At 40.4% G+C, this 20,836-nt stretch overlaps 1 protein-coding gene and 1 non-coding gene across 3 annotated transcripts in view; both read right to left on the bottom strand.

The window, feature by feature from the left end:
* Nucleotides 1-20,836, bottom strand: part of PHF2 (PHD finger protein 2) — a 114,007-nt gene that overhangs the window by 83,237 nt on the left and 9,934 nt on the right. The window lies entirely within an intron of this gene.
* Nucleotides 4,000-4,104, bottom strand: LOC142449497 (U6 spliceosomal RNA). Its single transcript, XR_012784657.1, has one exon. It is a non-coding gene; the product is annotated as a U6 spliceosomal RNA (small nuclear RNA).

Below are 20,836 nucleotides of genomic sequence, written 5' to 3' on the forward strand. Positions count from 1 at the left end.
TGTATGGGGGTGGTGGTGGTGGTGGTGGTGTGTGTGTGTAGGGAGGGAGGAAGGCAGAAAGAAACCTCCATGGGGTGGCAATCTACAGGTAGGTTCACAGTAGTGTATGAGGCCAGTCCTCAGCTGTGACATGCAGGCCATGTGGTATGAGACACTGACAATGTAAAAAACTAGATGAGAGGTGTATGGAAACTTTGAGGACTTCTACCACTATGCTTTAAATGTTTAAATTCTAAAATAAAAATGCTAATTAAAAAAATATAAGCAAATGTACCTAACCTCACATTTTGCTAGGAGGGGCTGGCTAGCAAGTAGGTGTGAATCAGACTGGTGTACAGGTGTAGGTACAAGAACTCTGGGCCAGCCTAGAAATCGGCTAGGCTTGAAGCACATGCAGAGAGCAAAAGGGGATAGGAATGGCAAGCTTGCATGCAGGCTACCTTGAACCACTCCTTCTAGAGCAGCGGTTCTCAACCTGTGGGTCGAGACCCCTTTCAGGGGTCGAGCAACCCTTTCACAGGGTTCGTCCAATTCATAACAGTAGCAAAATTGTGATTATGAAGCAGCAACGAAAACAATTTTAAGGTTGGGGGTCACCACCACATGAGGAACTGTATGAATGGGTTGCGGCATTAGGAAGGTTGAGAACCACTGTTCTAGAGGCTGCCATAATTTGGAAACTGGGTGCTACTGGCATCTAGTGGGTAGGGCGTGTGGCACTGACCCCTCAGGCCAGAGATATTGCTCATCAACGTATAATGCATAAAACAGCCCCCACAATGCAAAATGAACCAGGCCAAATGTCTGTCATGCTGAGGCTGAGAATTGTGACCTAACATGAAGGTTACTTCTTTAGACAGTCAGTCGCTAGCTAGGGGCCAGTCTCAATTATCAGACATTATTATTTTTTTATAAATCTTTTTATTGGGGCTCATACAACTCTTATCACAATCCATACATACATCAATTGAGAAAAGCACCCTTATACATTCGTTGCCCTCATTCTCAAAATTCACCTTCCACTTGGGTTCCTGGAATCAGCTCAATTTCCTTTTTTTCTCTCCCTCCTCCCTCCCCACTCTCCCCTTTCCCCCACACCCTTAATAGTTTATAGATAATTATTTTATCTTGTCTTACACTGCCCAGCGTCTCCCCTCACCCACCTTCCCATTGCCCATCTCCCAGAGAGCAGGTTACACATAGATCCCAAGATCAGTTCTCCCTTTCTACACCCCCTTCCCTCCCAGTGTCGCCACTCCCACCACTGGTTCTGAGGGGTTCATCCATCCTAGATTCCCTGTGTTTTCAGATCCCTACAGGTCTGCAAGGTAGAATTGGGGTCATGATAATTGGAAGGGGAGGAAGTGTTCAAGAACTAGAGGAAGGTTTTGAGTTTCATTGTTGCTACACTGAACCCTGAGTGACTCATCTCCTCCCCACTACCCCTCTGCAAGGGATGTCCAGCTGTCCCCATCACACACTCCCCCTCATTCACGGTGATGTGATTTTTTCCCCCCTGACTTTGTTGTTTGAGACCTGGTCCCCTCTGCCCTTCACGATAACCCATGTTGGTGTGCTGCTTCCGTATGGGCTTTGTTGCTTCTGGGCTAGATGGCCGCTTGTTTACTTTTAAGCCTTTAAGTCCCGGGATGCTATATCTCTCAATAGCCGGACATCATCAGCCTTCTTCACCACACTTGCTTATGCACATATTCGTCTTCAGCATTTATGTGAGGAAGGTGATCACACAATGATTGCTTTTGTTTCAGAAATTATTTTCTTAAACGGAACCCAAATCTGCCTGCTTAAAGTGTTTCCCTTTTCCACATTTTAATTTTGCATCTAGGTCACTCCAGACTTTAGAGTTGGTATGGATGTTTGGAGTCTGGGAATAGGCTGTACTTCTACAGGCAGATGAGGCCCTAGTCTCTGGTTCCCTGCGTACACTTTCACTTGGAGTTAGAGGGCCAGTGGGCTATGGAAGGACCAGGTAGGCAATCACATGCACTGAACAACTGGGGAACGGAGGTGACCCTGATCCCAGGACAAAAACACATCATCCTATAACAAAATCTGTAGACCCAAAAACGAGGTCCCACTGTCTCACTCGCTCCAGAATTTTCCTCACCTCCCTTCCATTCATGTAAATTCTATCTGACACAATAGGCACTGCCTTCTGCATCACTTCAGGCACTGCCTTCTGCATCTGTGCAGAACACAGATGGCAGAGTCTGTGGAACAGTGGCTGTCAAGGACTTGAGCTTTCCTTCAAGGATTCCCTTCAAGCCCATTTGCTCTGTGATTTCCAAAGAGAGTGATTTGCTATACTTATCTTTAAGAGTGATTATTTTTCTGGCTTGGGAAATCATTTCCAAGAATACTTGCTCTTATTAGCTGCTTTCAACTTAGCCCCAGACACCATATACAATAGAGATTGGACCATTTCAATTCACAGATTTTTTCATTGGTGGAATTTTGGAAGTAGATCTCTAGAACTTTCTTCCTAATCCATCTTAGTCTAGAAGTACCACCGAAACCTGTTCAGTATCAGAACAACACGTGAGGTTCTAGTGACAGATGGATGGTGGCTGGGCATGAAGCGCATTAGCCAAGAATGGAACCTGGACAAAGGGTGAGAATTATTTAATCACAATTGCCTTGTGTTAGACTGGGCTCTCTAGAGAAGTAGAAACAGTGAATCTCATATACACATTTCTTTATATATATAAAGAAGTGAATTTATATGAAGAAAATAGCTCACACAAAGGTAGTAGCAGGTAAGTCCAGTCCATTTCAAGTTCATGGGTCAGATGTTAAGCTGGAGGGTTCTCCTGACTTATATAGCTATGGGGCCTGACAAATCTGTAAACAGGAAAATGAACCAGGAAGACCACAGGCTGACATGTCAGCAGGCCAGGCTGGCAGCTGCAGAACTGAATGCATCCAAGGCCGGCAGGTTGGATGGCAGGTCACTGAAAGCTCTCAGGATCAGGATGTTGGCAGGATGTTGGCTCAAGTCCAAAGAACCAGAACATGGCAAACCAGATGTAGGACACAGACCCAGCAGAAAAAGTGATGAAGATCTCCACAATATCTATTTACACATCAAATAATCCACACGCTTGGGGAAATATCAGGGCTGTGGCATGAATAAAGTGTTGAACTTCAGCCTGCACACAACTGCATGTCTGCTCACAGCAGATGCCATCATGGCGTTGATTACATTATGATAGATCACATTGTGGGAGAGGCTTCAACTGCCGAGCTACTGAGAATCCTGACCAAGCCAAGTTGACACAAAATCTAACTATCACATGCCCCCTCCAAAAAAATAAACGAGGGACCCACATTGACACAGTCTCTCATGCATTTACAAACCTCATGCCTCAAAGGAATCTGTGCTCACACAATGGTGCCCCCGTTACACTGCAGCATCCTCAGCTTTCACAGAGCACCAGAAGGCACCACAAGAGAAAGGATGGTATCCCACTCTACAAAGAAAGGGAAGTGAGCTGTCACAAGTCACACAGGCCACCCCATCTGTTGGGTATCAGCTAGAGAGAAAGCACCTGTCCTTTGAGGTGAGACTCAACCTACCCTCTCCTGAAATACTCAAGCGTCCAGAATTATAATCCTACACCTGGCCGACTGGGGAAGTTGCAGCACAGAGGAGGGAAAAACATGATAGGGAATGGCTGCTCCCAGACTCCCAAACCCACACTGCTCTCACAGCTCCCAGTCCACTTCCACTGAGCACATCTCTCTGTCTAACTCCAAGTGGAGCCCCACCCCAAAGCCATCTCTCTATTGAGGATCAGGGGCCAAAACTCTCATGTTTACCGAGGGGGCAGGCTGCACCACTGTCCGTCTGGAGTAAGGCATGGCAGGGCAGGATGGGAAATGATACTAAGGACCTGAAAGCCAGGAAAGGCAAGTTTTATGTAAACTCTGCTTTAAATGTTAGCAACCAATTTGTTAGTTTGTTTCTGTTTTTTTTTTTTTAATATGGAGTGCTTCACGAATTTTCATGTCATCCTTGCACAGGGGCCATGCTAATCTTGTCTGTATCATTCCGTTTTTAGTATATGCGTTGCCGAAGTAAGCATTGTTCGTTTCACTTTGTTTTACATTATCTAAACAGCTCGTGGGCAGTGCAGACTCCACAAACATTGGGTGGAGAGGTTTTTTCAGGCCAGTGTCCTTCCATGGAACCCTCTACCAGCAAGGACTCTATTCAGCCCAGGTAGGAGGAAGATAAGACAATATTCAAGCCGTATAGGTGACAGACTTATATTGCAGGCCCCTGACTGTAAGCACTATTCCCTCAGGCTCTCCAGATTCAGAAATGTTATGGGTCCAAGGCTGGCCTGACCTCATGTGTGAAAGAGTTTGTACTCAGCCATAGCCAGGAATATCATCAAGGTCTTTGAAACAAGAAGAGACTGCCCACACCTGCCCCATCTGCATTTTTCTGGGCCAAATGTGGCACTGACCCGCAAGGCCTACACAGAGCTAGCTACAAGAAGAAAGTAGTCACACTGGGAAAATGTTTCCAAATGCCAGGCACAGATTGTAGTAGGCACTTCCACTCCTAACCCTACCACCAGGGGTTCAAAGTAAAGAAATCTGTCCAAGAGCTTTCACTACAGAGGCTGAGAAGTTAGCCATGCCTAGGAAGAAAGAGCTCATGGACACTCTCTTCAAGCTGGGTTCTCTAGAGCAGCAAAATCAGTGAAACATGCTTGTGTATATATAGATTTATCTGAAGGAAATGGCTTACACCGTTATGGAGGCTGGCATGTTTCCAAGTCTGTGGATTAGATGTCAGGCTAGAGGTTTCTCCTGACTCACAAAGCTACAGGGACTGACAAACCGAAGATCAGGTCAGAAGGCAGGGTGTTGACTGCAGAGGTAAATGAATCCAGACAGGTTGGTAAGATGGAAGACTGTTTATGAAACCCAGGGTTGGCAGGTACTAGGGCATACTGCTGGTTCAAGGTCAAAGAACGAGAGCTCAGATAATATGCCAGATGCAGGATCCAGACACAGTAAAAAAGCAAGCAAGCTTTGCCAGAACATCCACATATATTGGAAACAGGACATATCTGCTTCCTTTCAATTGACTGGCTGATCATAGCAAATCTCAACGTGAAGGTGATTATTTGATATCAGATCATCAAGGGGAATGACTGTATCATAACTGCCAAACCACTGAGACTCACACCCTAGTTAAATCACCATGCAGCCTTAACCATCACAGGCACCAATGGCAACTAAGTCTCAAGTTTAACACATTAAACCAACAGGACACCTCAGTGTAGACCCACTGACTCACTTTAGACTGGGTGATGCGCAGCCCCACCCACAGGTCTTGGAAGCTCTCACAACACCCCTCCTTGATCCGCCACCGCAAGCCTTGGCTACCCAAAGATGGGGTAGATCTGTCTATAGTTTCTAGATCTTTTCAGGATGCCGCTCTGTACCAGACTACAGTTCTCCTGAAACTAAAACCAAGCTAAGTGATACCCCTACCAAGGGAAGTCATGATAAGGCAGGCCCTGGACATGAAATGAGTCCCTCTACTCCCCTATGAACGCTTAGATTTGTACAAATGTTCCCAGGAAGTACTTGCCAACCGCAGCATCCTGTGGGCCCAGTTTTCCCACAGATGCCACCAGAACCTGCCTGGTGGAGTTCTCCTAGGAGACAGTAGAGAGAGGCAGTCACCTGATGACAACTCAACGTTCAATGAGTCCTATGGCTTGTCCAGACTGTCTGGAGGTGTGCCCACTAAGTCTAACTAAGACCTTCATCCTTGAAGAGCCTCTTAGGCTAAACCAAAACAAAACAAAAACCCCGACTCACTGGCATGAAGTTGATTCCAAATTGAAACAGCCTTATAGGATAGGGTAGAACTGCCCCTGTGGGTTTTTGAGGATGTAACTTTTTTTTTTTTTTTTGGAGGACCAATGGTTTCAAACTGCTGATCTTTTGATTAGCAGCCCAATGCTTAACATTCATGCCACAAACAGATCCCTCAAACTCGCAACCATGATAGTCAAACACAAAACCATACACTCCTTCCCAGCCACCCTGGCCCACAGGCCTGAGAGTGAATTACAAAGGGCTTACCATGGACTAGGAGCCCTATACTCATTTGGTGATGTGACCACCCCTAACCAAGCATCCTCAGCAGCAACTTCATCAGCCACCTTGTGAAGGGAGGGAGGCTAGGCTCAGTCAACAGTGGTTCAGTTCAGGTGACGACATGAGCAGCTTGGCCACCCTCCCCTCTCTGCTCTCACTTCCTGGATCTATGAACCCCTAAGTCCCAACCCCAGTGTGAACTCTGACACCAAGAATTCTGAGTCCTGGCCTTTACCCTTGAGTTGCCAGGTCCTGAGCCAATTATCCCCCTTGACTTTACCCTACACTTCAACCTGGGAGGAGTGTGGGGACAGCAGAGCATGCCAGTCCATCTCCCAGCCACAGCTAGACACAGGTGGTTCACAAGGGTTGCATCCACAAGTCTCTCCACAAGCACTCTGGCTCTCGGGTCCTGAAGAAGAACCACATCAACATTCCCTCCAGAGTTTCCCTGTAAAATCCCCATGCACCCTGGACCAAAGTGGTCCCTGCATATGTTCCTCCATAGCTAGACACTTCATCCTTCTCACATTGACACTTCATGTCCTGTTCTGGGCCTAATGGCCCCTCCTAGCTCCACCAGTTTGATAGTGCTTCCCACTCCATACCAGCCCCTGCCAGCCTCATAACATTGTTCATCCTGGCCTCAACTGGATTTTGCTGGCCTTGGGCAAGCTAGTCTATTTCCTGTTTCCTTCTACATCTAATAGGATAAATCAGGGATGCATAGAAGAAGCCAATGAGGAGATATCCTCCCCACTGCCAAGTGCTCCTGAGAGTACTTGCTGACCCCATCCCACACAGTCTGATGGATACACCTCACCATGGCTTCCTCAATGGTGAAGGGCATGGTTAAGATGGGGCAGAACAAGAGGGAAAAGAAGATGGAGAGCTGGTAATACAAGTATAGCTCTCACATAGTGACAAGCATAGGATCTGATACAGAGCAAGACCTCGTAAATACTTATAGTTGAAAAGAAAAACAGATGTGTGAGTACCAAGAGCATATGTGAGTGAAAGGAGATGGATCCCTGCATCCATGTGCATCTAAAGATTCAGGGTCACTACAAGGATAAAGGCACCAGCAAGGAAATACCTGAAAAAGAAATTTTAAAATAAGATAAAAATAATAAAATACCAAGATGTAAATTTTAACAAGGAAATGAAAGATCTGTACACTGAAAGCTATAAAGCAATGCTAAAAGGAGTTAAAGAAGGCTTAACAAGACAGTATTCCTCAAAACAATCTTCAAATTCAACACAATTCTTATCAAGATTTCAAAAGCCATTTTTTGCAGAAATGAAAGAGCCAATCCTCAAATTCAAGCATCCTCAAACAGCCAATGAAATCTTGAAAAAGAAGAACAATTCAGGGAGACTCATACTTCCTGATCTCAAAAATATAATGTACAGCTAGAGTGATCAAAATAGCATGCTGTTGCTGTCATGAAGTTGATTGCAACTCACAGTGCTCCTATAAAATGGAGTAGAACTGCCCCTAGGGTTTCCAAGAGCATCATCTTTATGGAAGCAGATCACCACATCGTTCTCATCTTCCTCATGGCTGGTGGGTCACAATTATCACCCTTTTGGTTAGCAGCCAAATGCACCAACAGTGCACCACCTGGGCTCTTTGGTACTAATATATGGAGATCCCTATAGGACAAAAGAACAGAACTGAGAGTCTAGAAATGAATCTGTACATGTATGACCAATTTTCAGCAAGGACACTCTATCCATGCAGAAGAATAAGGTTGGAACTATACCTCATATGGTGTTTTAAAATTAACTCAGAATGGAACAAGAACCTCTATGTGAGAACTAAAGCATAAAACTCAGAATGAAATAGGCGTAATGATTTGGATTTGGCAATTTTTTTACATGACACCAAAACTATGAATAACAAAAGAATAGATCAACTGGGCTTCATTATAAATAAAACCATTTTGTATCAAAGGTATAAAGAAAATGGAAAGACAATCCAGAGAATGGGAGAACATATTTGGGAACTATGTATCTGATAAAGGTTTAATATTCAGGATATATAAAGAACTCTAATAACTAAACAATAAACAATCTAACTAATAAAGGGAAGCAGACTAAAATAGATAATTCTCCAGAGAAATTATACAAATGGCCATTAAATATATGAAAAGACGCTTAGTATCATTAGTTACTACGCAAATGCAAATAAAACTCACAATGAGTTACCACTTCAAACCTACTGACACACTGCCAATCAAATCTGATTCCACTCAAAGAGAACTTACAGAAGAGAGTGACCTTGCCCTGTGGGGTTCCCAAAGCTGTCAATCGTTATGGAAGCAGACTGCCACATCCCTTCCCTGTGAAGTTGCTGTTAGGGGCAAAGCTCCAACCTTTCAGTGAGCAGCCAAGCACTTACCCACTGAGCACCCAAAGCGCCTTCACATTCCCTCAAAAAACTCTAAAACTAAACTCACGGCCATCGAGTAGATTCTAACTCGTAGCCCTTCTGCAGGACAAGGTAGAACAACCCCTGTGGGTTTCTGAGACTGTCAACTCTTTAAGGGAGTAGAAAGCCTCATCATGCTCCCACTGAGCAGCAAAAGGTTTTTGAATTGCTAACCTTATGTCCACTCCTTATCTGTCGGTTTGTCCAACTGTGGTGGCTGGTGTATTGCTGTGATGCCATAGTGCCGGCAGCTACGTCACTGCCAGCAGGGCCTCCCAAAAGTGAACAGGTTTTGGAAAGTTTCCCGGCTAAGAACAGACTATGAAGAAATATGTTGTCCAATTCAAAGGAAGTAGTTGCTGAAAACATTATGCATAGTTTTAAAACTTTATATGATACCGAAGTCCTAATAAATGGAAGCAGAACACTGTCAGAGACATTGTCAGAGCTCGGGACCCTCTGTTTGTAAGGCACTCGAAGTACGATTGAGGAGAAACTGGTTTTTTAAAGGAGAGTAGCCCATGGTGATGTGAATGGAGTAAAACAGAGTGGGGCCTTTGGAATCATTATTTGTTGATGGGGCACGACTCAAGGAAAGGAGAAACAGCTGCAATAATCTGCTAATGACAGAAGCTTGAAATGTGCAAAGTATGAATCTAGGAAAACTGGAAGTCATCACATATGAAATGGAACGCAGAAAGATTGATATCCTAAGCATTTGTAAGCTGAAATGAATTGGTATTGACCATTTTGAATCAGAAAATCATGTTTTACTATCCAGGGGATAACACAATCAAGAGAATCGGTGTGGCATTGTTTGTTTTGTCCAAAAGGGCATTGCAAAATCTATTGTGGAGTACAATGCTATCTGTGATAGGATTATATCTACCTGCCTTCAAGGAAATCTAATCAATACAAGTACTATTCTAATTACGCATCAACTAGTTATAAAGAAATTGAAGAATTCTACCAACATCAGCTGCCTAAAATTGATCAAACATGGTATCAAGATTCATTGATAATGTTTAGTGATTGGAATGAAAAATTTGGAAGCAAAGAGGAAGGAACAGTACTTGGAAAATATGGTCTTAACAATAGAAACCAAGCTGGAGATCACATGATAGAATTCTGCAGTCCTAATGACTTATTCATAGCAAATACACAGAAATCAGATTGACTACATTTGTGGCATGAGACGATACAGAATCTCTATATCAGCAGCTAAAAGCAGGCGAGGCCCAACTGTGGAGAAGACCACCCATTTCTCGTATGTAAATTCAGGTTGAAGTGGAAGAAAATTAAAGCGAGTCCATAGACCCAAATACAACATGGAGTATATCCCACCTGAGTTTTGTTAAGCACATCTCAAGGACAGATTTGCTACACTGAACACTAACGACAGAAGACCTGGTGAGCTGTTAGGTGATATCATGAACATCATTCATGAAGCAAAAGGTCGTTAAAAAGACAGGAAAAGAAAACTTGCTCTTATTTGTGGAGTGGCTAAGGAAAACATAAGAGATGATGCAAAGCGCTGAACAGAAAACTCCAAAGGGCAACTCAAGTAAACAGTCAAATATTACAATGATATGCACAAAAACCTAGAGTTAGAAAAACAAAAAGGAAGAACACACTCAACATATCTTAAACTGAAAGAACTCTAGAAAAAATTCAAGCCTTGAGTTACAATCTTAAAAGATTTCATGGGCAAAATATTGAATGATGCAAACAGCATTAAAAAAAAGATGGAAATACTACGCAGAGTCATAGTACCAAAAATAAACTAGTTAACATCCCCCTATTTCAGGAAGTAACATATGAGCAAGAACCATTGGTGCTGAAGGAAGAAGTTCAAGCTGCACTAAAAGGATTAGCCAAAAACAAATCTCAAAAACAAAGTTTCCAGGAATTGATGGAATACCAATTGAAATGTTTCAACAAGCACTGGAAGCACTCATTCATCTATGCCAGGAAATCTGGAAGACAGCTAGTTGACTAACTGACTGGAAGAGATCCATATTTGCTCCCATTACAAAAGAAAAGTGACCCAACTGAATGCTCAAATTATAGAACACAATCATTAATAGCACATGCAAGTAAAATTTTACTGAAGATCATCCAACAGTGGTTGTAGCAATACAATGAGGCTCAGACAGGATTCAGAAGAGGACTTGGAACATGGGATTTCATTGCCAATGTCAGAAGGATCTTGGCTGAAGGCAAAGAATACCAGAAAGATGTTTACTTGTGTTTTATAGTTAATTTTACATTACTATGTACTTCAATTTTAAAAAAAAAGCTACAAAGTTGTTTTCTCTACTGCCAGAGCAAATTCCACAAATACCTTCAGTTCCTATGCTTTGAGATCACAAGTCACTGACTATACTTTATGAGTGTATAAATAGGCTCTGTGGACAATCCACCTCTTTGGGGTCTCTAAGAAGGAAGTAAAGAGATGCTGCCCCTTGGCATAGGTGTCAAGCCCCATCCTGGAGGGCCCACACATAGAGAAGCCCACTCACCAGAAAGCCATTAAGTCAAGAACCAAGGTGGAAAGAGAAAAGTAATAGATATGGAGATTGACAGTGTGATGGGACGAACCTGATAACTTCCTGTAAGCAACAGGTAGGGATGTGTCTGATGGAGAAGACAACCACCATATGCAGAGACACAGGGATGGCAGTACAGGCTGCATGGTGAGTTATACAGTAATGCTACAATGGTTGTAACCATTTTCTCAGTCTAGATCACCTTTTTGCAACTGTGGATACAAATGAAAGAAATCAATCACCAAAGGACAAATATTGTATGAGACCAACATTATAAAGAGTCAAGAAGAGGTTTTCATACATGAAGGAATATTTTATTGACAGTTACCAGGGGTGGGACAAAAGAGGAGGGTGTATCACTAACTAGAGTTTAGCTACAGACTAACTTGGGTAAATTGGGAAGCAATATACAAAAAAAAAAAAAGAAACAGAAATCAACTGAAAATGAAGATAAAAGAAGACACTGCGAAGAGTTCACGAGTTAAAGGCAACAGAGGTAACCACTATTATATACATAATCCTGTAATACCAATAATATACAAATGAGGACAAAGAGACAAATATGCTGAACAAGTGTATATAGGTTTGACAATCAAGATATGTGTTTACTTATAAACATATCCAAGAATATAGTAGAGCATATAGGGACAAAGTTACTAAAACTTCTTAGCAGTAGCCAAATACTTTGGGAGAATGAGACCTGAATCATGGTTTGGAGGCTCAAGACCAGAGTCAAGTGCCACCAAGATCTTTGTGGACAAAGTTCTATATCCTACTTTAGTGAGTAGTGAGTGGAGTCTTAAAAGCTAATGAGCAGCCATCTACATTAAAAGGTACATCTGTTGGTCTCTCTCCATCCAGAGCAAAGGAGATGGATGAAAATAAGAAGCATTAGTTATTAGTTCAATGCTATAGGCTCTCAAACTTATTTGGCCTACTGACACTTCTCAGAAAAAAGAAAATCACTCAGTACCCCCATGGGGAATAAAAACTGTACTATAGCCCATAACCTAGGGTAAAACATAGGCATCTGCTTGTACACCCTCTCTGGGTCATTCCCCCGGGAGTAGTTTCTCCCATATTGGCAAACACTGGACTAAGGGATCCACTAACCTCAGCCTCCTCCTAAGATAAGATGATCTAGATGGTACCTGGCTACCACTACAGACAGCTCTGAGAGCGGTCACATTAGGATGTTGTGGGCAGAGTGGGAGAGAAACTGAAAAAAATTTCAAAATAATAAGAAGGACCAGGTTTATTGGTGAGATGCTGGCAAAATTCTCTAGATTATGGCCTTTAAGTACCTTTAGACCTGAAAATGATTTCACCCCCATGACTCAATTTTCAGCCAAACAATAAACAGGCCAATAAAGTGGTCAGTAACACCAGGAAGGAACACACTACATAAAATAATTAATATTTGTAATCAAAAGCAGAACCCTGATAGCGTAGTGATTGTGCCTTAGGCTGCTAACTGCAAGGTCAGACTCTTTGGCAGAAAGACGAGGCTTCATGCTCCCATAAAAGGTTACAGTTTTGGAAAGCCACTGGGAGAGACCTATATGTTAGCTATGAGTTGACTCCAGGGCAATGAGTTTGGGTTTGATGAACAAAATGATAGTATTTGCCCAAGGAAAAAGTCCAGAAGTCAAGAAGAGTTAGAAGGAAGAGGAACGGAAGTAGTAAACACAGAAAAGAAGCAGAGATAAGTGAAGTTACATTGTGGGGATTACAACCAATAACAAGGAACAAAATGTATATAAAGTACAAAATGGAAAATGGACATGCTCTTTAAAAATTCAGTCAAAGCCCCCAATAAAATTTTTTTAAAATCTTCATCCAATTCACAAAAGCTTTTTAAAAGAAAAAAGAAACCCTCATCAATATCACCTGGACATTGTTTGATATATTGTGAAAGATGAGACCACAGGTTTAGCGCAAGCCCTGTGGGTTTCCAAGCCTGTAAGTGTTTACAAGAGAAGACAGTCCCATCTCTCTCCGGAGGAGCTGTTGTTGGTTTTGAACTGCCAACCATGCAGATCACAGCCCAAAGCATAAACACTACCCCGAAAGGCACTCAAAATACAACTGGGGGAAGAGCTGCCTCCTCATAATAGAGTAACCTTAATGTTGTGTGGATGGCTTCCAATACCTACATTTGTCCATGTGGCAAAACTCAAAATGAGAAGAAATAGCGGCAAACACCCAATGTGGAATATACCATATATGAATCTAGAGATATTAGAAATTATTACAAACAAAATAAAATTCATAAAGATATATTTCATTTTCAGTACTGATGAGTTGAAATGGTCAGGAATTGGTCATTTTGAATAGGACAAACATAAGGTCTACAGGAATGGCAGATTGAAGAGTAATGATATTGCATCATTGTCAAAAAGAACATTTCAATAGCTATCCTTAAGTACAAGACTGTCCGTGACAGGATACTATCCATATTCCCACAAAGGAGACCAGTTAATAAACCACTTATTCAAATTTATGCACCAACTGCTGAAGTCAAAGATGAAGAATTGAAGATTTTTCACCAACTTCTGCACTCTGAAATGGATAAGATACGCAATCAAGATGCACTGATAATTACTAGTGATTCAATAATAGAAATGACAACTAAACCTCTTTTGCATCCTTGCCAGTCCAGATAGCCTGTTCTTGTTGGGTCTTTCTAACTTCAGGCTTCTGATTCCTCTAGGCCAGCAAGATACGCGTCAGCTGCAGCCCACTGGTAATTGACTGCGCAGCAGGTTCTTTTCCTTTGAATTGTTTCTGATTGACCTTTTGTTTGCTTCCATCTGTACAGGCGAGTCCAGTTGATCTGCCAAAGGTTCCTCTTGGAAAGTAACACTGATTCAAATTTTACTGTAAGAAACGGAAAACCTTCCCATTGGTCCAGTGTCTCGGATAAACCTTATACCCACTGAAACTGCACATATTCTACTTCCTTTTGATTGAGATTTTTCTATGTTATGTCTAGTCATTGTTGTTGGATTTTTTCTTTTGTTTCTTTTTTGCTTCCTGTTTGTGTTTTGTATGATTTTCTGTATATGTAATCGAGATAGGTAAATCTATAGAGGCAGTAGCTGGATAAGCAAGTGCGTAGGGGCATCAGAGGGGAGGATGTGGGGAATGGAGAGTTAACCACAATGAGCAAAAAAAAAAAAATCTTCTCAAATTGATTGTGGAGATAAATGAACAAATCTTGCTAGCATGAGTAATCTGTATGATATGTGAAATATAAAGCCAATAAGACTATTTAGAAAAACGTTAAACTCTTTTTTTTGGTTTTACACAATTTACTCAGACTGTAACTACCATATATAGTCGTGTATAAGCTGAGTTCTTCAGCACAAAAAATAAGCTGAAAAACTGGGGTTCGGCTTATACACGGGTCAGTGGTACCCCAACAAGGTGTAACATCTCGCTGGGCCCCTGCCCCCCCCCTACCCCCGAGGTAACGGGATGAGCACCCGTTATCTCGTGGGTGATTGCCATTTCTCAGCTGTTCGTTCAGGGCTTTGAATGTTTGTTTACTCACATCTAACCAATCAGAGCCGTCCTATGACGTGTATCTTTGAATAGGCCTTTTAAAGATCATGTGCGAAGGATGTGGCATGAATGGATGTCATCTGGTCAAGTCCAACTAACAAAAGGAGGAAATCTCATAAAGCCTGACATACAGTTAATAGCAAAGTGGGTTCGAGATGCATGGGAAGGCATTCCAGAAGACTGGTGCGACGTGCCTTCCAGAAATGCAGTATTAGTAATGCTATGGATGGCAGTGAAGACTGCGCTTTGTATGAAAATGACAGCAGTGGTGGTGATTACGGCGATCTCAGTGAGGACAGCGTCTATAATGACCTCACACCAGCTGAAGCTCTGCATTGGGATACAGATGATGATGAGGAAGAATCCACTTTTGAAGGATTTTAACTCTTTACATTTTAGCTTGGTTGCTGATTGAGCTCAGGGAATAGTACCCTTAGAGTATCATTGTTGATACCTTATTGTTTTTGTTGAACCTATTTTCCACTTACTATGTTGGTTTACTAATGTTAAATGACTTGCTGTCCTTTTATTTAAAATAAATATTTAAATACATTACCCCACTGATGTCTCAATTTTTAGTAATTTTATTTTCATTTGTTATGATTATTGAAACTTACCAATAGCTTCTGCATTTTCCACCCTAGGCTTATGCTCCAGTCAATCCGTTTTCTGGTTTCCCAGGTAATAATTACCGTATATACTCGAATATAAGCCGACCCGAGTATATACCAAGGTACCTAATTATTACCTGGGAAACCAGAAAAACTGATTGACTCGAGTATAAGCCTAGGGTGGGAAATACAGGATGTGAATTAACACAGAGACCAGAGGGGAGAGACGGAGCGCAGCCACAGACACATCCTTACCAGTTCAGCTGCCGGCATAAGTGAATCAGTACAGGTGCTTCTGCGAATTGGAGCCGTCACATCATAGGACGGCTCTGATTGGTTAGATGTGAGTAAACAAACATTCAAAGGCCTGCAGTGTCAGCGGGGCTTTGACTGAACAGCGGAGGAATGGCAATCACCCACGAGATGTTACACCTCGCTGGGGTACCACTGACCTGTGTATAAGACGAACCCCAGTTTTTCAGCATGTTTTTTGTGCTGAAAAACTCGGCTTATACATGAGTATATACGGTAGGTACCTTGGCTTATACTCAGGTCGGTTTATATTTGAGTATATATGGTATATGGCTAAGGAAATTAAAACTATCAGAATAAATGATCTACAGCAAATAAATATGAACACTAAACTTGTTAGAAAAATAATAAGTTTGGATTTTTCTATGGAAACCATGCAAGGAAGGAGAAAGCAGATTGATATATTCAAAGCTTTAAACTGCTGACCTTGTGTTTATTAGCCCAAATATAACAAGGTAATGGCAGTCAGAAAAAAGGCAGTTATTGCAACATTAATTTCTAAAAAAAATACATCAATGTAAAAGCCATGACAAAGAAGGTCATTATATAATGGTGAAAGCCACAATTAAACAAGAAGACAACTATAATAAACATCTACACACCTAATTAAAGACCCTAACATTACATTAATCAAAGTCATAACATAACTATGCACCCAATGAAACATCTATGCACCCAATGAAAGACTATCCAAATTCATCAATCATATTGATAGAGCTGAAGAGACAAATAGGCGGTAAGACAATAAGAGTAGGAGATTTTAATACATCACTTTTGAGCACAGACAGATCAGCTGGAAAGAAAATCAACAAAGATACGGAAGAACTAAATAACAGAATTTACCAACTACTTGATTTCTTAGGCATAAACAAAACACTTCACCCAACAACAAAACAATATATTTTTCCAGTACTTTTGGAACATATTCCAGAATAGATTATATCTTAGGTCATAAAGCAAACATCAATAAAGTTTAAAGCATCAAGATACTGCAAGCCATCTTTTCAGATCACAATGACACAAAATGAGAAATCAACAATGGGAAGATCAAGCAAAAAAATTAATCAATTATATGGAAACTGGACAACACTTTACTTAAAAACTGCTGGGGAATTGAAGGAATAAAGTGTGCAATTACAACTTTTCTTGAAACAAATAAGAATAAAACCAGAACATACCAAAATCTTTGGGACATAGTAAAAGTGGTTCTCAGAGGGCAATTTATAGTAACAAATACACACATTAAAAAGATGTAAAATAAGCACCTTAACATCTACAACAACTAGAACAAGACCAGAAAAACAAATCCTCAGTCACCAGAAAAATAATAAATACTAGTGAGAAATAAATTCCTCACAATTTAAAAAGAGGAGGGGGGAAAAAATCAGAAGTTGGTTTATCTAATTAAAGAATTAACAAAATTGATAAACTACTGGCAATTCTAACTAAAGACTATAAGGAGAAAAGGCAAATTTTACATATAAGAAATGAAACATATCAAAAACTGCAATATAAACAATTATAGAATATAATTTAAAAATTGTATTTCAACAAATTTGAAAAATTAAAAGAAATGGCCAAAATCTAGAAACACATTACCTACCTAAATTAAGACAGACTAATGTAGAAAACCTTAACACACCTAGAACAAAATATATAGATCGTGCAATTAAAAATACCCCAACATCAAAAAGTCTAGGACCGGATAGTTTTACAGTGAAATTCTGTCAAACATTTCAATGAAAATCAACACCAAATCGAGATAAGCAATTCCAGAAAAAGACACTATATTACTGAACTCATTTTATGAAGCAATAATAACTCTAATACAAAAATTAGGCAAAATCATCCCCAGGATAGAAAACTACAGAACAATATCCCCTATGAATACAGATGCCAAATTTTTCAACAAAATGCTAGCTAACAGATTTCAAAGAACTTTTTAAAAATAATGTATTATTAAAAAAAAATAATAATGTATTATTATCAAGTGAGATTCATACCAGGCTTAGAGGGATGGTTCAACATTAGAAAAACAATCAATGTAATCCAACATATAAATAAAATGATAAGAACCACATGATCATACTCATCAACACAGAAAAGGAATTCAATAAAACTCCACATCCATTCTTGATGAACACACTCAACAAAATAGGAGTAAACAAGAAATGCTTCAATATAACAAAAGTCATATATGCAATCAAGGGCCAGCATTTCATGTAACGGAGAGAATTGGGTAAGAGCCAGAGTTGACCTTCATGATCACTCTAACTTGGTATAATCCTGGAAGTCTTCCCAGAGGCGTAAAACAGCAAAAAGATATTAAAGGCACACAAATTGACAAAGAAGAAGCAAAACTCTATTTGTAGACAACATGAAATTATATACAGAGAAGCCCAGAGTCAATACCAAAAAAAATTGCTGTAAATAATTTGAAAAATGGAGCAACATAAATGTAGATTCTTGTATAAGGAACAGGACTCTGAAAGGAAAATTGAAAGAATAATATCATTCACAATAAGCACCCAAATGATAAAACACTTAGTCATGAATCTGACCAGAAAAAGAAAACACTTAAACGAAGAAAATTATAAAACACTTCTACAAGAAAGCAAGAGATTTACATAAATGGAAGAATGCCTCATGTTGTTGGATAAGACTGTTTGTTGTTGTTGTGGTGGTGGTTGTTCATGGATAAGACTGGCTGTTGTTGTTGCTGTTGTTGTTAGCTTCCACCAAGTTGGCTCTTACCCATAGCGATCCTATGCGCAACAGAACGAAACGCTGCACGGTCCTGTGCCATCCTCACAATTGTTCCTATGGCTGAGCCCACTGATGCGGCCGCTGTGTTGAGGGCCATCTCGTTGAGGGCCTCCCTCGTTTTGCCACCCTTCCTCTTTGCCAACCATGATGTCCTTCTCCAGGGGCTGGTCTCTCCTGACAACATGTCCAAAACATGTAAGACGAAGGCTTGCCATCCTTGCCTTTAAGGAGCACTCTGGCCTTCTAATACAGATCGGTTTCTCCTTTTAGCAGTTCATGGGACTTTCAATATTCTTCTCCAGCCCCACAATTTGAAAGCACCGATTCTTCTACTAAGAAGACTTAATATAGTGAAAATGTCAATATTACTGAAAGCACTCAAAAAATTAAATGCACTTCTGATCCATATCTCAACACATTTCTTTAAAGAAATGGAAAAACTAATCACCAATTTTATATGGAAAGGAAAAAAACCCCAAAATAAGCATTACTGAAAAACAAAAACAAAGTAGGAGGCCTCTCACTCCCCAATTTCAAAATATATTATACAACTAAAGTAATAAAAACAAATTAGTATTGGTACAATGATACATACTTAAGCCAATGGATCAGAATAGAGAGTCTGGAAATACAACTAAGGATCTACAAATATCTGATTTTTGATAAAGAACTAAAATACATTAAATGCAAAAAAGGTAGTCTTTTCAACGGTGCTAGAAAAATTGGATATCCATCTACAAAAAATAAAATACAACCCATACCTCATACCACATATTAAACAAATTCAAAATAAATTTGACAAATATAAACCCCATGACTATAGTTATCACTAATGAAAAAAATGGGGGCAAACTTAACGGCCCTAATATAAGACATAAATGCACCATCAAAAGTAATTTTAAAATACCCACACTACAAAAGACAAAATACAGAACTGGGATCTCCTAAAAATATGACATTTATGTACCTCAAAAGACTTCATCAAAACAAAGGAGAAAAAATGAACCCACAGATATATCATTGGGTAAAGGACTAATATAAAAAGCTATGGTAAACTGCTATGCAAACACCAATGAAAAAATGGACCGAGACCATGAATAGACAATTCCGTAATGATGACAACCAGGAGGCCAACAATCAATCATATGAAGAAATGCTTATGATTATTGGCTATACAAGAAATACAAATTAAAACAACAAAGAGACACCAACTCTCATCAATACTGATTACAAAATTTAAAAATATAAAAACCAAAATTATATATGCAGAATTATAATGCCACTTTGGAAAAGAGAATGGCAGTTCTTAAACAAATGGGAATAGAAATACCATATGTATAGCCCTACAATCTCTCTACTCGGTATTTGCCCAAAGAATTAAAACACAAAATACAAACAGATATGGTCACACCCATATCTATTGCAACACTTTCTATACTAACAACAACAACAACAATAAAGGGAAACAACCAGAAAAGCTCATCAGTGGAAGAATGGATAAACTCTGGTACATACACATACATACACACAATGGCATATATCTTCTTTAAAAAGTAACAATAAAACTTTCAAATACCTCATGCTGTGGATTAATTTGGAAGACAAAGACAAATACCTCATGGCACCATTATTGTAAAGGGAAAAAGATAAGGAGAAATTATGTTGTTAGCCTAAGAAATAGACTGAAGGCTCAAAGAGTGAATGGAAGGGTGGGAGGGGGTAAAGAAGAAGGAGAACAGGAAAGGGTCACATGGGTGGGACACTGTCACTGCTTTAATAAGATGGGCTTCTTTTATATGACTTTACCTTATTTGTGTATCATAACTCACTCCAAAAACATGGCATTCTTGAGGGGTGTCCAATGGAAAGGGGTCTAGAATCACCATACAGTTAGTACCTCAACGCACCACTCAAAGTGACATGACAGATTTTGATCTGTTGAGCAGGGTCTGCGCTTGGAAGAATTGATCCAGGAAGTCTGCCCAGCACCAATCGCCATCCGTAGGGTAAATACAGCACAATGAAATAGGGGTGGAACTGGGCGTGTTCTGTACTCACAGACAGTGCTCTGAGGGCTGTGTCACGGGGACAAGTAAAGACGTGAGCCGTGCAATCGCCTTATACCCCAGGAGTATGATTGATAAAATGCTGTACTTTTTCTGGTTTTATGGGTTTTTGCTTTCCTGTCTTTAGCTGGGCTTTTTGTTTTTCTGTTTGTTTGCTTGTTGGTTTGTTGCTATTGCTGATGTAATTGGTCTTATGGGTTTTGATTTTGTCATAACATGACCACCAAAGTAAATTTGAGTCATGCATAACCCAGACAGGCAGATGGATTCTGGGCTCGACACACCTTCACGAAATGATCACTGAAGATAAGGGTGCTGCAGCAAAGTGTGGTGAAAAAAGCAGATGGTGAACGGCTACAATTAGGAATAGTGTCTGGGGTGTTA

The sequence above is a fragment of the Tenrec ecaudatus genome, chromosome 5 (assembly GCF_050624435.1).
Source record: "Tenrec ecaudatus isolate mTenEca1 chromosome 5, mTenEca1.hap1, whole genome shotgun sequence".
NCBI lineage: Eukaryota > Metazoa > Chordata > Mammalia > Afrosoricida > Tenrecidae > Tenrec > Tenrec ecaudatus.